Source organism: Salvelinus alpinus, chromosome 5 (assembly GCF_045679555.1).
Source record: "Salvelinus alpinus chromosome 5, SLU_Salpinus.1, whole genome shotgun sequence".
Lineage (NCBI taxonomy): Eukaryota > Metazoa > Chordata > Actinopteri > Salmoniformes > Salmonidae > Salvelinus > Salvelinus alpinus.
Window position 1 is genome coordinate 101,639,895 of NC_092090.1, and position 16,481 is coordinate 101,656,375.

The following is a 16,481-nucleotide window of genomic DNA, read 5'->3' on the forward strand; positions in this document are numbered from 1 at the left end:
ATGGTAGACTTTACCGCTGACAGTCTCATCATGTCTACAGACCTTATTGTAGACTTTACCGCTGACAGAGTCTCATCATGTCTACAGACCTTATGGTAGACTTTACCGCTGATAGAGTCTCATCTTGGATCATGTCTACAGACCTTATGGTAGACTTTACCGCTGACAGAGTCTCATCATGTCTACAGACCTTATGGTAGACTTTACCGCTGATAGAGTCTCATCTTGGATCATGTCTACAGACCTTATTGTAGACTTTACCGCTGACAGAGTCTCATCATGTCTACAGACCTTATTGTAGACTTTACCGCTGACAGAGTCTCATCATGTCTACAGACCTTATGGTAGACTTTACCGCTGATAGTCTCATCATGTCTACAGACCTTATGGTAGACTTTACCGCTGATAGTCTCATCTTGGATCATGTCTACAGACCTTATGGTAGACTTTACCGCTGACAGAGTCTCATCATGTCTACAGACCTTATGGTAGACTTTACCGCTGACAGAGTCTCATCATGTCTACAGACCTTATTGTAGACTTTACCGCTGATAGTCTCATCTTGGATCATGTTTACAGACCTTATGGTAGACTTTACCGCTGACAGAGTCTCATCATGTCTACAGACCTTATGGTAGACTTTACCGCTGACAGAGTCTCATCATGTCTACAGACCTTATGGTAGACTTTACCGCTGACAGAGTCTCATCATGTCTACAGACCTTATTGTAGACTTTACCGCTGATAGTCTCATCTTGGATCATGTCTACAGACCTTATGGTAGACTTTACCGCTGACAGAGTCTCATCATGTCTACAGACCTTATTGTAGACTTTACCGCTGATAGTCTCATCTTGGATCATGTCTACAGACCTTATGGTAGACTTTACCGCTGACAGAGTCTCATCATGTCTACAGACCGTATGGTAGACTTTACCGCTGACAGAGTCTCATCTTGGATCATGTCAATACCAAGTCAGATGTTGTGATCCTGATCAAGTCTATCCCAAGTTAGAGCTAGTTCATCAATATATATTAAAAAACAGGCCCAGAATAAGTTAGAGGAAAAACAAAAAGAAATGGGGGAACTTATTCAACAAAGATCCAGTGTGATATATTATAAAAATAAAGCGAACTGGATGGAATATTGGGGAAAAATTCACCAAATAATTTTTTAATCTTCAACATAGAAATGCTACCAAAAATAATTGACTGAAACTTGTTACAAATAATGGAGTCATCCATGATTCACCAGATTATATTCTGAAAGAGGAAGGAAGTAGTTGAAGCATATGTTTTGGTTTCAGTCTCCTCCATCTCCTCTAACCCCAAGATAATTGTATGGATTTTTTTATTTTTCTATTAATAATGTCAAATGAACAGCCGTACAGAAAGACTCATGTGAAGACCAAATTACAGAGGAGGAACTTCTTGATGCTATTAAAGCCTTTAAGTCTGGAAAAACTCCAGGGCTGGATGGCATATGAGTGGAGGTTTGTGGTTGTAGTCATTGGTTCTGTGGTTTTTAGCATGTTTTAACCACTTCTATATAAACGGTAGATTATCAGACACTCAACAAGGTCTGATTTCATTATTACTGAAACAGGATCCAAGTGGTAAATATAAAGATCCAGCCCATTAAAACAATTTGAGACCTCTTACACTTCAGAGTTGTGATGCAGCAAAAATTCTAGCAAAATGTATAGCGCATAGAATTAAAAAGGTATTATTCATCCTAATCAGACAGGTTTTTTACATTGGAGATAATAAACTCAGCAAAAAAAGAAACGTCCTCTCACTGTCAACTGTGTTTATTTTCAGAAAACTTAACATGTGTAAATATTTGTATGAACATAAGATTCAACAACTGAGACATAAACTGAACAAGTTCCACAGACATGTGACTAACAGAAATGGAATAATGTGTCCCTGAACTAAGGGGGTGTCAAAATCAAAAGTAACAGTCAGTATCTGGTGTGGCCACCAGCTGCATTAAGTACTGCAGTGCATCTCCTCCTCATGGACTGCACCAGATTTGCCAGTTCTTGCTGTGAGATGTTACCACACTCTTCCACCAAGGCACCTGCAAGTTCCCGGACATTTCATGGGGGAATGGCCCTAGCCCTCACCCTCTGATCCAACAGGTCCCAGACGTGCTCAATGGGATTGAGATCCGGGCTCTTCGCTGGCCATGTGTAACGGCATTCTACGTCGTCCTCCTCAGACGAGGAGAGGAGAGAGGGATCAGATGACCAATGTGCAGCGAGGTATGTAGACATAATGAATTTATTAGACACGACGAACACTGACACGAACTATACTTGAATATTTACAAAATAACAAACAACGTACACTGACCTGAACATGCAAACTACATATAACGAAGCACGCATGAACAGGAAAGAACGAACGAGACGAGACAGTACCGTGTGGTGCAATAAACACAGACACAGCGACAATCACCCACAAACAAACAGTGAGAACAGCCTACCTTAAATATGGTTCTCAATCAGAGGAACGTCAAACACCTTCCTCTAATTGAGAACCATATCAGACACATTAAACCCAACATAGAAATACAACACATAGAATGCCCACCCAGCTCACGTCCTGACCAACAAAACAAAGGATTAACACAATAACTAGGGTCAGAACGTGACAGTACCCCCCCCCCCCCCCAAGGTGCGGACTGCGACCGCACCACCTAAACCTATAGGGGAGGGTTTGGGTGGGCATCTGTCCGCGGCGGCGGCTCTGGCGCAGGACGTGGACCCCACTTCTCCCTTGTCTTTGTCCGCTTCTGTGGCCCCCTCAAAGTGGCGACCCTCGCCACCGACCTTGGACTGGGAACCCTAGACATGGGTCCCGCTGGACTTAGGGGCAGCCCCGGACTGAGGGACCGCTCCGGATTGGCTGGCTCTGGCGGATCCTGGCTGGCGGAAGGCTCTGGCGGATCCTGGCTGGCGGAAGGCTCTGGCGGATCCTGGCTGGCGGAAGGCTCTGGCGGATCCTGGCTGGCGGAAGGCTCTGGCGGATCCTGGCTGGCGGAAGGCTCTGGCGGATCCTGGCTGGCGGAAGGCTCTGGCGGCTCCTGTCTGGCGGAAGGCTCTGGCTGCTCCTGTCTGGCGGATGGCTCTGGCTGGTCCTGGCTGGACGGCTCTGGCTGGTCCTGGCTGGACGGCTCTGGCTGGTCCTGGCTGGACGGCTCTGGCTGGTCCTGGCTGGACGGCTCTGGCTGGTCCTGGCTGGACGGCTCTGGCTGGTCCTGGCTGGACGGCTCTGGCTGGTCCTGGCTGGACGGCTCTGGCTGGTCCTGGCTGGACGGCTCTGGCTGGTCCTGGCTGGACGGCTCTGGCTGGTCCTGGCTGGACGGCTCGGGACAGACGGGCAGCTCTGACGGCGCTTGGCAGACGGGCACACCTGTAGGGAGGAGACGGAGAGACAGCCTGGTGCGTGGGACTGCCACAGGACCCACCAGGCTGGAGAGACCTACAGGAGGCTTGATGTTAAGAGGCACCTGAAGGACCGGGCTGTGGGGGAGCACTGGAGCTCTGGTGCGCAGCCTTGGCACCACTCCCCCAGGCTGGAATACTACTCCAGCCCGTACCCTCCAGAGTGCAGGCACAGGTTGAACCGGGCTGTGGATGAGCACTGGAGATCTAGTGCCTACTACGCGCACCTCTCCCTTAGGCTCCACTCCCACATTTGCCCGGTACGAGCGGAGCGTAGGCATAGGACGCACTGCACCCTCTCAGCTCTCCGGAGACACAGCACGCAGAGCCGGCGCAGGATACCCTGGACCGAAACTGCGTACCGGAGACCAGATGCGCTGAGCAGGCACAATACGCCCTGGCTGGATGCCCACACTCGCATGACACTTTCGGGGGGCTGCCCTATAGCGCACCGGGCTATGGGCACGTACTGGCGACACCGTGCGCTTAACCGCATAACACGGTGCCTGACCAGTGACGCGTTGCTTATAATAAGCACGAGGAGTGCGCTCAGGTCTGCTACCTGGCTTAGCCACACTCCTCTCTAGCCTCCCCCCCAAAATAATTCTGGGGTTGCCTCTCGTACCTGTCGCGCTGCCGTGCTGCCTCCTCATATCGCCGCCGCTCAGCTTTCGCTTCCTCCAGCTCAGCTTTGGGGCGGCGATACTCTCCAGCCTGTGCCCAGGGTCCTTCTCCGTTCAAAATCTCCTCCCATGTCCAGGAGTCCTGGGATTTCTGCTGCTGCTGTCGCTGCCCTTCTCCCCGCTGCTTGATGCTTTGGGGGTGGGTGATTCTGTAACGACATTCTACGTCGTCCTCCTCCTCAGACGAGGAGAGGAGGGAGGGATCAGATGACCAATGTGCAGCGAGGTATGTAGACATAATGAATTTATTAGACACGACGAACACTGAACCGAACTATACTTGAATATTTACAAAATAACAAACAACGTACACTGACCTGAACATGCAAACTACATATAACGAAGCACGCATGAACAGGAAAGAACGAACGAGACGAGACAGTACCGTGTGGTGCAATAAACACAGACACAGCGACAATCACCCACAAACAAACAGTGAGAACAGCCTACCTTAAATATGGTTCTCAATCAGAGGAACGTCAAACACCTGCCTCTAATTGAGAACCATATCAGGCACATTAAACCCAACATAGAAACACAACACATAGAATGCCCACCCAGCTCACGTCCTGACCAACAAAACAAAGGATTAACACAATAACTAGGGTTAGAACGTGACACCATGGCAGAACACTGACATTCCTGTCTTGCATGAAATCACGCACAGAACGAGCAGTATGGCTGGTGGCATTGTCATGCTGAAGGGTCATGTCAGGATGAGCCTGCAGGAAGGGTACCACATGAGGGAGGAGGATGTCTTCCCTGTAACCAAAATTACAACATTACCTCAAAAATGGAAGAGGAAAGTGGAAGACGGAAAAATATTGAAGCAACATCAAGGCATCAGTCAGGAAGTTAAAGCTTGGTCGCAAATGGGTCTTCCAAATGGACAATGACCCCAAGCATACTTCCAAAATTGAGGCAAAATGGCTTAAGGACAACAAAGTCAAGGTATTGAAATGACCATCACAAAGCCCTGACCTCAATACTATATAAAATTTGTGGGCAGAACTGAAAAAGCGTGTGCAAGCGAGGAGGCCTACAAACCTGACTCAGTTTCACCAGCTCTGTCAGGAGGAATGGGCAAAAATTCACCCAACTTATTGTGGGAAGCTTGTGGAAGGCTACCCGAAACGTTTGACCCAAGTTAAACAATTTAAATACAATGCTACCAAATACTAATTGAGTGTATGTAAACTTCTGACCCACTGGGAACGTGATGGAAGAAATAAAAGCTGAAATAAATCATTCTCTCTACTAGTATTCTGACATTTCACATTCTTAAAATAAAGTGGTGATTCTAACTGGGGATTTTTATTAGGATTAAATGTCAGGAATTGTGAAAAACTGAGTTTAAATGTATTTGGCTAAATTGTATGTAAACTTCCGACTTCAACTGTATATACAGTGGGGAGAACAAGTATTTGATACACTGCCGATTTTGCAGGTTTTCCTACTTACAAAGCATGTAGAGGTCTGTAATTTTTATCATAGGTACACTTCAACTGTGAGAGACGGAATCTAAAACAAAAATCCAGAAAATCACATTGTATGATTTTTAAGTAATTCATTTGCATTTTATTGCATGACATAATTATTTGATCACCTACCAATCAGTAAGAATTCCGTCTCTCACAGACCTGTTAGTTTTTCTTTAAGAAGCCCTCCTGTTCTCCACTCATTACCTGTATTAACTGCACCTGTTTGAACTCGTTACCTGGAAGAAAATATTTTGGGGATTGGAAGTGATGCAGACAATTACATTGATGGAAGCTACAATCTATATGCAATATTAAAGCTGATCTACCCCTTAAAAAAATTATTATAATACTTTTTTTTTTAAATACCCCAAAAAACCATATAAAAATCATCAGAATATATTTGAGACTTTATAAACTCGTGATGAGCTGTTATGTAGGTTTTGTGTTAGGCAGACAGACAGCTGGTCTCCTCTCCCTGTTCAGATGCAGGTAGACCTGGTGGCCTCGTGTTATGATGTTGGGATGCAGTTTACAGTTATACTAACTGCTATGACGTTGCAGTCAGTGTGTTTTGAGTGCAGCCGGTCAAGCCCCACTGTCCTCTCTTAATGGGGCCTTCATTGTTTATATTCCACATAGGAAAGGCAGTCCCAGATTGTTTTAAGTTTGTGTCCCAAATGAAACCAAATTCTCTATATAGTACACTACATAGGGCTTTAATCAACAGTAGTACACTACACAGGGCTCTGATCAACAGTAGTACACTACATAGGGCTCTGGCCAACAGTAGTACACTACATAGGGCTCTAATCAACAGTAGTACACTACATAGGGCTCTGGTCAACAGTAGTACACTACATAGGGCTCTAATCAACAGTAGTACACTACATAGGGCTCTAATCAACAGTAGTACACTACATAGGGCTCTGGTCAACAGTAGTACACTACATTGGGCTCTGGCCAACAGTAGTACACTACATAGGGCTCTAATCAACAGTAATACACTACATAGGGCTCTGGTCAACAGTAGTACACTACATAGGGCTCTAATCAACAGTAGTACACTACATAGGGCTCTAATCAACAGTAGTACACTACATAGGGCTCTGGTCAACAGTAGTACACTACATAGGGCTCTAATCAACAGTAGTACACTACATAGGGCTCTAATCAACAGTAGTACACTACATAGGGCTCTGGTCAACAGTAGTACACTACATAGGGCTCTAATCAACAGTAATACACTACATAGGGCTCTGGTCAACAGTAGTACACTACATAGGGCTCTAATCAACAGTAGTACACTACATAGGGCTCTAATCAACAGTAGTACACTACATAGGGCTCTAATCAACAGTAGTACACTACATAGGGCTCTGATCAACAGTAGTACACTACATAGGGCTCTAATCAACAGTAGTACACTACATAGGGCTCTAATCAACAGTAGTACACTACATAGGGCTCTAATCAACAGTAATACACTACATAGGGCTCTGGTCAACAGGAGTACACTACATAGGGCTCTAATCAACAGTAATACACTACATAGGGCTCTAATCAACAGTAGTACACTACATAGGGCTCTAATCAACAGTAATACACTACATAGGGCTCTGGCCAACAGTAGTACACTACATAGGGCTCTAATCAACAGTAGTACACTACATAGGGCTCTAATCAACAGTAGTACACTACATAGGGCTCTAATCAACAGTAGTACACTACATAGGGCTCTGATCAACAGTAGTACACTACATAGGGCTCTAATCAACAGTAGTACACTACATAGGGCTCTAATCAACAGTAGTACACTACATAGGGCTCTAATCAACAGTAGTACACTACATAGGGCTCTAATCAACAGTAATACACTACATAGGGCTCTGGTCAACAGTAGTAAACTACATAGGGCTCTAATCAACAGTAATACACTACATAGGGCTCTAATCAACAGTAGTACACTACATAGTGCTCTGGTCAACAGTAGTACACTACATAGGGCTCTGATCAACAGTAGTACACTACATAGGGCTCTAATCAACAGTAGTACACTACATAGGGCTCTGATCAACAGTAGTACACTACATAGGGCTCTAATCAACAGTAGTACACTACATAGGGCTCTGATCAACAGTAGTACACTACATAGGGCTCTAATCAACAGTAGTACACTACATAGGGCTCTAATCAACAGTAGTACACTACATAGGGCTCTAATCAACAGTAGTACACTACATAGGGCTCTAATCAACAGTAATACACTACATAGGGCTCTGGTCAACAGTAGTAAACTACATAGGGCTCTAATCAACAGTAATACACTACATAGGGCTCTAATCAACAGTAGTACACTACATGGGGCTCTGGTCAACAGTAGTACACTACATAGGGCTCTGGTCAACAGTAGTACACTACATAGTGCTCTGGTCAACAGTAGTACACTACATAGGGCTCTGGTCAACAGTAGTACACTACATAGGGCTCTGATCAACAGTAGTACACTACATAGGGCTCTGGTCAACAGTAGTACACTACATAGGGCTTTGGTCAACAGTAGTACACTACATAGGGCTCTGATCAACAGTAGTACACTACATAGGGCTCTAATCAACAGTAGTACACTACATAGGGCTCTGATCAACAGTAGTACACTACATAGGGCTCTAATCAACAGTAGTACACTACATAGGGCTCTGATCAACAGTAGTACACTACATAGGGCTCTAATCAACAGTAGTACACTACATAGGGCTCTAATCAACAGTAGTACACTACATAGGGCTCTGGTCAACAGTAGTACACTACATAGGGCTCTGATCAACAGTAGTACACTACATAGGGCTCTAATCAACAGTAGTACACTACATAGGGCTCTGGTCAACAGTAGTACACTACATAGGGCTCTGGTCAACAGTAGTACACTACATAGGGCTCTGATCAACAGTAGTACACTACATAGGGCTCTGATCAACAGTAGTACACTACATAGGGCTCTGGTCAACAGTAGTACACTACAGTATATAGAGAATAGGATGCCATCGCAGCCTTGGAGCGGGAAGCAGGGACCTGCTGTAAGAGGACATGAGGCCTGGGGGGCTACTCCACTCTACTTTAGTTCCACCCTGCTCTCTCCATGTTTATAGCTGTTTGTCTAAACAAATGGAAAAGACGTAAGAGGTCTGAGAGACGGGGGGGGGGTCTGCTGTAACCCCTCAGGCTGCAGTAGTAGATGTGAAGAATGCTGCCTGCCCCCGTCTCCACAAAAAGGAAGCAAGGGAAATGGGCTCCTCCTCCTTCCTTCCCTCCCAGATGCCAGGCAGATCTAGTCCCAAATCGCACCCTATTCCCTATATAGTGCTTTTGAATAGGATACCATTTGGGACGGACCACTGGTTTACTAGCTACATCAAAGCCCTCTATCATTTACAAATCACTCATTCAATGACTATTTCCAGTCCACAGAGAAAGAGAAATGGGGGAGTTTACAAATAATTGAGGAGAGAAATATTTGTTGCTGTGACGGGCGGGTATCTGATTTGACTCCGCTGTTCAGTTGGCACCCGTTCTGTTAGTTTGATGTGTTTTAGTTGTTTCCGTAGCTTTGATTGTAGATCTGAAACAGCCTGTAGGAGATGTGGCTGAGATGTCTAATTACCAAACAACAACAAATCAGGATGGGTCAGCACATATTGGTTTGTTTAAGGTCAAATCAGGATGGGTCAGCACATATTGGTTTGTTTAAGGTCAAATCAGGATGGGTCAGCACATATTGGTTTGTTTAAGGTCAAAACAGGATGGGTCAGCACATATTGGTTTGTTTAAGGTCAAATCAGGATGGGTCAGCACATATTGGTTTGTTTAAGGTCAAATCAGGATGGGTCAGCACATATTGGTTTGTTTAAGGTCAAATCAGGATGGGTCAGCACATATTGGTTTGTTTAAGGTCAAATCAGGATGGGTCAGCACATATTGGTTTGTTTAAGGTCAAAACAGGCACACGGAAACTCTGGTTTCTGATCATTATTTCAAGGTGATGGAGTTTTAAATGGAATTGGTTTGAGAAAGAATGGCTAGACAACTAATCAAATCACTGTGTGTGTGTGTGTGTGTGTGTGTGTGTGTGTGTGTGTGTGTGTGTGTGTGTGTGTGTGTGTGTGTGTGTGTGTGTGTGTGTGTGTGTGTGAGAGAGAGAGAGAGAGAGAGACAAGGAAAACTCAGACAAGTGGGGACATTTCGCCGGTCCCCACAAGGGAACAAGGCTATTTTAGACGTCGAGGTCAGGTTGAGGTTTCAGGGGCCGCAGGGAAACGTGCCTTTCTCATTTACCACTTTTCAATCAGGTGTGGCAGGGAAAATAGGAATTTAAATCGGAATCAATTGTTTGGTCCCAACACAGATAGTAAAACAAACGTGTGTGTGTGTGTGTGTGTGTGTCCATACATTTATTAATCTAATCATAAGTAGGAACCTCGCTGACTGGCTGGATTGGTTGCTGATTGGCTGGCTGGCTGGGTGGGTGGGTGGCTGACTGGGTGGATTGGTTGCTGATTGGCTGGTTGGCTGGGTGACTGACTGGCTGGGTGGGTGGGTGGCTGATTGGCTGGGTTGGTGGCTGTTTGGCTGGGTGACTGACTGACTGACTGACTGACTGACTGACTGGCTGGGTGGGTGGCTGATTGGCTTGGGGGGGGGGGGGGAGTTGCAGACACATTTAGAACTGTTTAGCTTTACAGGCCTCTGTTTTATCATGTGGTGGGATGCTGTGATGAAACTACCCGGAGGGGAGACCAGAGGAGGGGAGAGGAGAGGAGAGGAGAGGAGAGGAGAGGAGAAGAGGAGAGGAGAGGAGAGGAGAAGAGAAGAGAAGAGAAGAGAAGAGAAGAGAAAAGAGAGAGGAGAAGAGAAGAGAAGAGAAGAGAAGAGAAGAGAAGAGAAGAGAAGAGAAGAGAAGAGAAGAGAAGAGGAGAGGAGAAGGAGAGGAGAGAAGAGAAGAGGAGAGGAGAGGAGAGGAGAGGCACTACTCACTCAAACACCATTCAAATAACACGTGCTTGCTCTTGAAATACAGGGTGATGTTTGGAAGGTGAGGTTTGGAAGGTGAGGTTTGGAAGGTGAGGTTTGGAAGGTGAGGTTTGGAAGGTGATGTTTGGAAGGTGATGTTTGGAAGGTGAGGTTTGGAAGGTGATGTTTGGAAGGTGATGTTTGGAAGGTGATGTTTGGAAGGTGATGTTTGGAAGGTGAGGTTTGGAAGGTGAGGTTTGGAAGGTGAGGTTTGGAAGGTGAGGTTTGGAAGGTGAGGTTTGGAAGGTGAGGTTTGGAAGGTGAGGGGAAGTGACAAACCAGCAAGTCCCAATGCCTCCTATCCTCCTGGAATGGCTTCATCCCAGATGGCACCCTATTCCCTATATAGTGGTACTACTATAGACCAGAGCCCTATCCCCTATATAGTGGTACTACTATAGACCAGAGCCCTATTCCCTATATAGTGCACTACTTTAGACCAGAGCCCTATTCCCTATATAGTGTACTACTTTAGACCAGAGCCCTATTCCCTATATAGTGGCACTACTATAGACCAGAGCCCTATTCCCTATATAGTACACTACTATAGACCAGAGCCCTGTTCCCTATATAGTACACTACTAAAGACCAGAGCCCTATTCCCTATATAGTGCACTACTTTAGACCAGAGCCCTATTCCCTACATAGTGCACTACTATAGACCAGAGCCCTATTCCCTATATAGTACACTACTTTAGACCAGAGCCCTGTTCCCTATATAGTGCACTACTTTAGACCAGAGCCCTATTCCCTATATAGTGCACTACTTTAGACCAGAGACCCCTGGGCCCTATGTAGGGAATAGGGTGCCATTTGGGATACATACTGGGTTTTATGTGATTCGTTTCACTGAAAGCCCCAGAACAGCTGGTTGAAACTCACTCAAACAGATCACGAGGCTGTAGTAAAATAGTAATGATTGTAACAATAAAGTCTGAATTAAATGCCTGATTCTAAATAGCTGTTCCCTTCTTTTGTTGGGACGTTTAAAATGCTGTGTTTCAAGCAGAGCAGAGTTCTAACCTGCTGCTACTAGATGTCACCAAATGAAGAGGTGATTTTAGGTCAGAGAAGAACTTCTAGTTGGAGATGGATTGAAGAGTCTCCAACATAATGGGTAGACAGTCTACAACTTTCATAATGGGTAGACAGTCTACAACTTTCATAATGGGTAGACAGTCTACAACTTTCATAATGGGTAGACAGTCTACAACTTCCATAATGGGTAGACGGTCTACAACTTCCATAATGGGTAGACGGTCTACAACTTCCATAATGGGTAGACAGTCTACAACTTCCATAATGGGTAGACAGTCTACAACTTCCATAATGGGTAGACGGTCTGCAACTTCCATAATGGGTAGACAGTCTACAACTTCCATAATGGGTAGACGGTCTCCAACTTCCATAATGGGTAGACGGTCTCCAACTTCCATAATGGGTAGACGGTCTACAACTTCCATAATGGGTAGACGGTCTACAACTTCCATAATGGGTAGACAGTCTCCAACTTCCATAATGGGTAGACGGTCTACAACTTCCATAATGGGTAGACAGTCTACAACTTCCATAATGGGTAGACAGTCTACAACTTCCATAATGGGTAGACGGTCTACAACTTCCATAATGGGTAGACGGTCTACAACTTCCATAATGGGTAGACGGTCTACAACTTCCATAATGGGTAGACGGTCTACAACTTCCATAATGGGTAGACGGTCTACAACTTCCATAATGGGTAGACGGTCTACAACTTCCATAATGGGTAGACGGTCTAGAAATTCCATAATGGGTAGACTGTCTACAACTTCCATAATGGGTAGACGGTCTACAACTTCCATAATGGGTAGACAGTCTACAACTTCCATAATGGGTAGACAGTCTACAACTTCCATAATGGGTAGACAGTCTACAACTTCCATAATGGGTAGACGGTCTCCAACTTCCATAATGGGTAGACAGTCTCCAACTTCCATAATGGGTAGACGGTCTACAACTTCCATAATGGGTAGACAGTCTCCAACTTCCATAATGGGTAGACGGTCTACAACTTCCATAATGGGTAGACGGTCTACAACTTCCATAATGGGTAGACAGTCTACAACTTCCATAATGGGTAGACAGTCTACAACTTCCATAATGGGTAGACGGTCTACAACTTCCATAATGGGTAGACGGTCTACAACTTCCATAATGGGTAGACGGTCTACAACTTCCATAATGGGTAGACGGTCTACAACTTCCATAATGGGTAGACGGTCTACAACTTCCATAATGGGTAGACAGTCTACAACTTCCATAATGGGTAGACGGTCTAGAAATTCCATAATGGGTAGACTGTCTACAACTTCCATAATGGGTAGACGGTCTACAACTTCCATAATGGGTAGACAGTCTACAACTTCCATAATGGGTAGACAGTCTACAACTTCCATAATGGGTAGACAGTCTACAACTTCCATAATGGGTAGACGGTCTCCAACTTCCATAATGGGTAGACAGTCTCCAACTTCCATAATGGGTAGACGGTCTACAACTTCCATAATGGGTAGACGGTCTCCAACTTCCATAATGGGTAGACGGTCTCCAACTTCCATAATGGGTAGACGGTCTCCAACTTCCATAATGGGTAGACGGTCTCCAACTTCCATAATGGGTAGACGGTCTACAACTTCCATAATGGGTAGACGGTCTACAACTTCCATAATGGGTAGACGGTCTCCAACTTCCATAATGGGTAGACAGTCTCCAACTTCCATAATGGGTAGACAGTCTACAACTTCCATAATGGGTAGACAGTCTACAACTTCCATAATGGGTAGACAGTCTACAACTTCCATAATGGGTAGACTGTCTACAACTTCCATAATGGGTAGACTGTCTACAACTTCCATAATGGGTAGACGGTCTACAACTTCCATAATGGGTAGACAGTCTCCAACTTCCATAATGGGTAGACGGTCTCCAACTTCCATAACGGGTAGACAGTCTACAACTTCCATAATGGGTAGACGGTCTCCAACTTCCATAATGGGTAGACGGTCTCCAACTTCCATAATGGGAAGACGGTCTCCAACTTCCATAATGGGTAGACGGTCTCCAACTTCCATAATGGGTAGACTGTCTACAACTTCCATAATGGGTAGACGGTCTACAACTTCCATAATGGGTAGACGGTCTACAACTTCCATAATGGGTAGACGGTCTACAACTTCCATAATGGGTAGACGGTCTACAACTTCCATAATGGGTAGACGGTCTACAACTTCCATAATGGGTAGACGGTCTACAACTTCCATAATGGGTAGACGGTCTACAACTTCCATAATGGGTAGACGGTCTACAACTTCCATAATGGGTAGACGGTGTACAACTTCCATAATGGGTAGACGGTCTACAACTTCCATAATGGGTAGACGGTCTCCAACTTCCATAATGGGTAGACGGTCTACAACTTCCATAATGGGTAGACGGTCTACAACTTCCATAATGGGTAGACGGTCTACAACTTCCATAATGGGTAGACGGTCTACAACTTCCATAATGGGTAGACGGTCTACAACTTCCATAATGGGTAGACGGTCTACAACTTCCATAATGGGTAGACGGTCTACAACTTCCATAATGGGTAGACGGTCTAGAAATTCCATAATGGGTAGACTGTCTACAACTTCCATAATGGGTAGACAGTCTACAACTTCCATAATGGGTAGACGGTCTACAACTTCCATAATGGGTAGACGGTCTACAACTTCCATAATGGGGAGACAGTCTCCAACTTCCATAATGGGTAGACAGTCTACAACTTCCATAATGGGTAGACGGTCTCCAACCTCCATAATGGGTAGACGGTCTCCAACCTCCATAATGGGTAGACGGTCTACAACTTCCATAATGGGTAGACAGTCTACAACTTCCATAATGGGTAGACAGTCTCCAACTTCCATAATGGGTAGACAGTCTACAACTTCCATAATGGGTAGACTGTCTACAACTTCCATAATGGGTAGACGGTCTACAACTTCCATAATGGGTAGACAGTCTCCAACTTCCATAATGGGTAGACGGTCTACAACTTCCATAATGGGTAGACGGTCTACAACTTCCATAATGGGTAGACAGTCTACAACTTCCATAATGGGTAGACAGTCTACAACTTCCATAAGTTAATAATAGGAGTGGCAATATCGTCCACTATTATCCTCAGTAATTTTCCATTCAAGTTGTCAGACCCCGGTGGCTTGTCATTGTTGATAGACAACAATTGTTTGCTCACCTCTTCCTCACTAACTTTACGGAATTCAAAATTACAATGCTTGTCTTTCATAATTTGATCAGTTATACTTGAATGTATAGAGTCAGAGTTTGTTGCTGGCATGCCATGCCTAAGTTTGCTAATCTTGCCAATAAAAAAAATATTAAAATAGTTGGCAATATCAGGTGGTTTGGTGATGAATGAGCCATCTGATTCAATGAATGATGGAGCTGAGTTTGCCTTTTTGCCCAACATTTCATTTAAGGAGCTCCAAAGCTTTTTACTGTCATTCTTTATTTAATTTATCTTTGTTTCATAGAACAGTTTATTTTCTTTTTTTTTCAGTTTAGTCACGTTGTTTATACGTCATTTCAACTCAAAAAAATCTATGTGATGACGTTGACTCAACGTGGAAAAATGATTGGATTTGCAAAAAGTCATCAAGGTAAGGACATTTCGTCTTATTTTCACCCAACCTGTAACTTAAATCCAATGACATTGTTTGTTCATTTCACATAGAATTTACGTTAGTTGACAACTTAACCATACTGGGCTATAGGTCCATGACAATAACAAGTATCAATACTGGGCTATAGGTCCATGACAATAACAAGTATCAATACTGGGTTATAGGTCCATGACAATAACAAGTATCAATACTGGGCTATAGGTCCATGACAATAACAAGTATCAAAACTGGGTTATAGGTCCATGACAATAACAAGTATCAATACTGGGCTATAGGTCCATGACAATAACAAGTATCAATACTGGGCTATAGGTCCATGACAATAACAAGTATCAATACTGGGCTATAAGTCCATGACAATAACAAGTATCAATACTGGGCTATAGGTCCATGACAATAACAAGTATCAATACTGGGCTATAAGTCCATGACAATAACAAGTATCAAAACTGGGTTATAGGTCCATGACAATAACAAGTATCAATACTGGGTTATAGGTCCATGACAATAACAAGTATCAATACTGGGCTATAGGTCCATGACAATAACAAGTATCAAAACTGGGTTATAAGTCCATGACAATAACAAGTATCAATACTGGGCTATAGGTCCATGACAATAACAAGTATCAATACTGGGCTATAGGTCCATGACAATAACAAGTATCAATACTGGGCTATAAGTCCATGACAATAACAAGTATCAAAACTGGGTTATAAGTCCATGACAATAACAAGTATCAATACTGGGCTATAGGTCCATGACAATAACAAGTATCAATACTGGGTTATAGGTCCATGACAATAACAAGTATCAATACTGGGCTATAGGTCCATGACAATAACAAGTATCAATACTGGGTTATAGGTCCATGACAATAACAAGTATCAATACTGGGCTATAGGTCCATGACAATAACAAGTATCAATACTGGGCTATAGGTCCATGACAATAACAAGTATCAATACTGGGCTATAAGTCCATGACAATAACAAGTATCAATACTGGGCTATAGGTCCATGACAATAACAAGTATCAATACTGGGCTATAAGTCCATGACAATAACAAGTATCAAA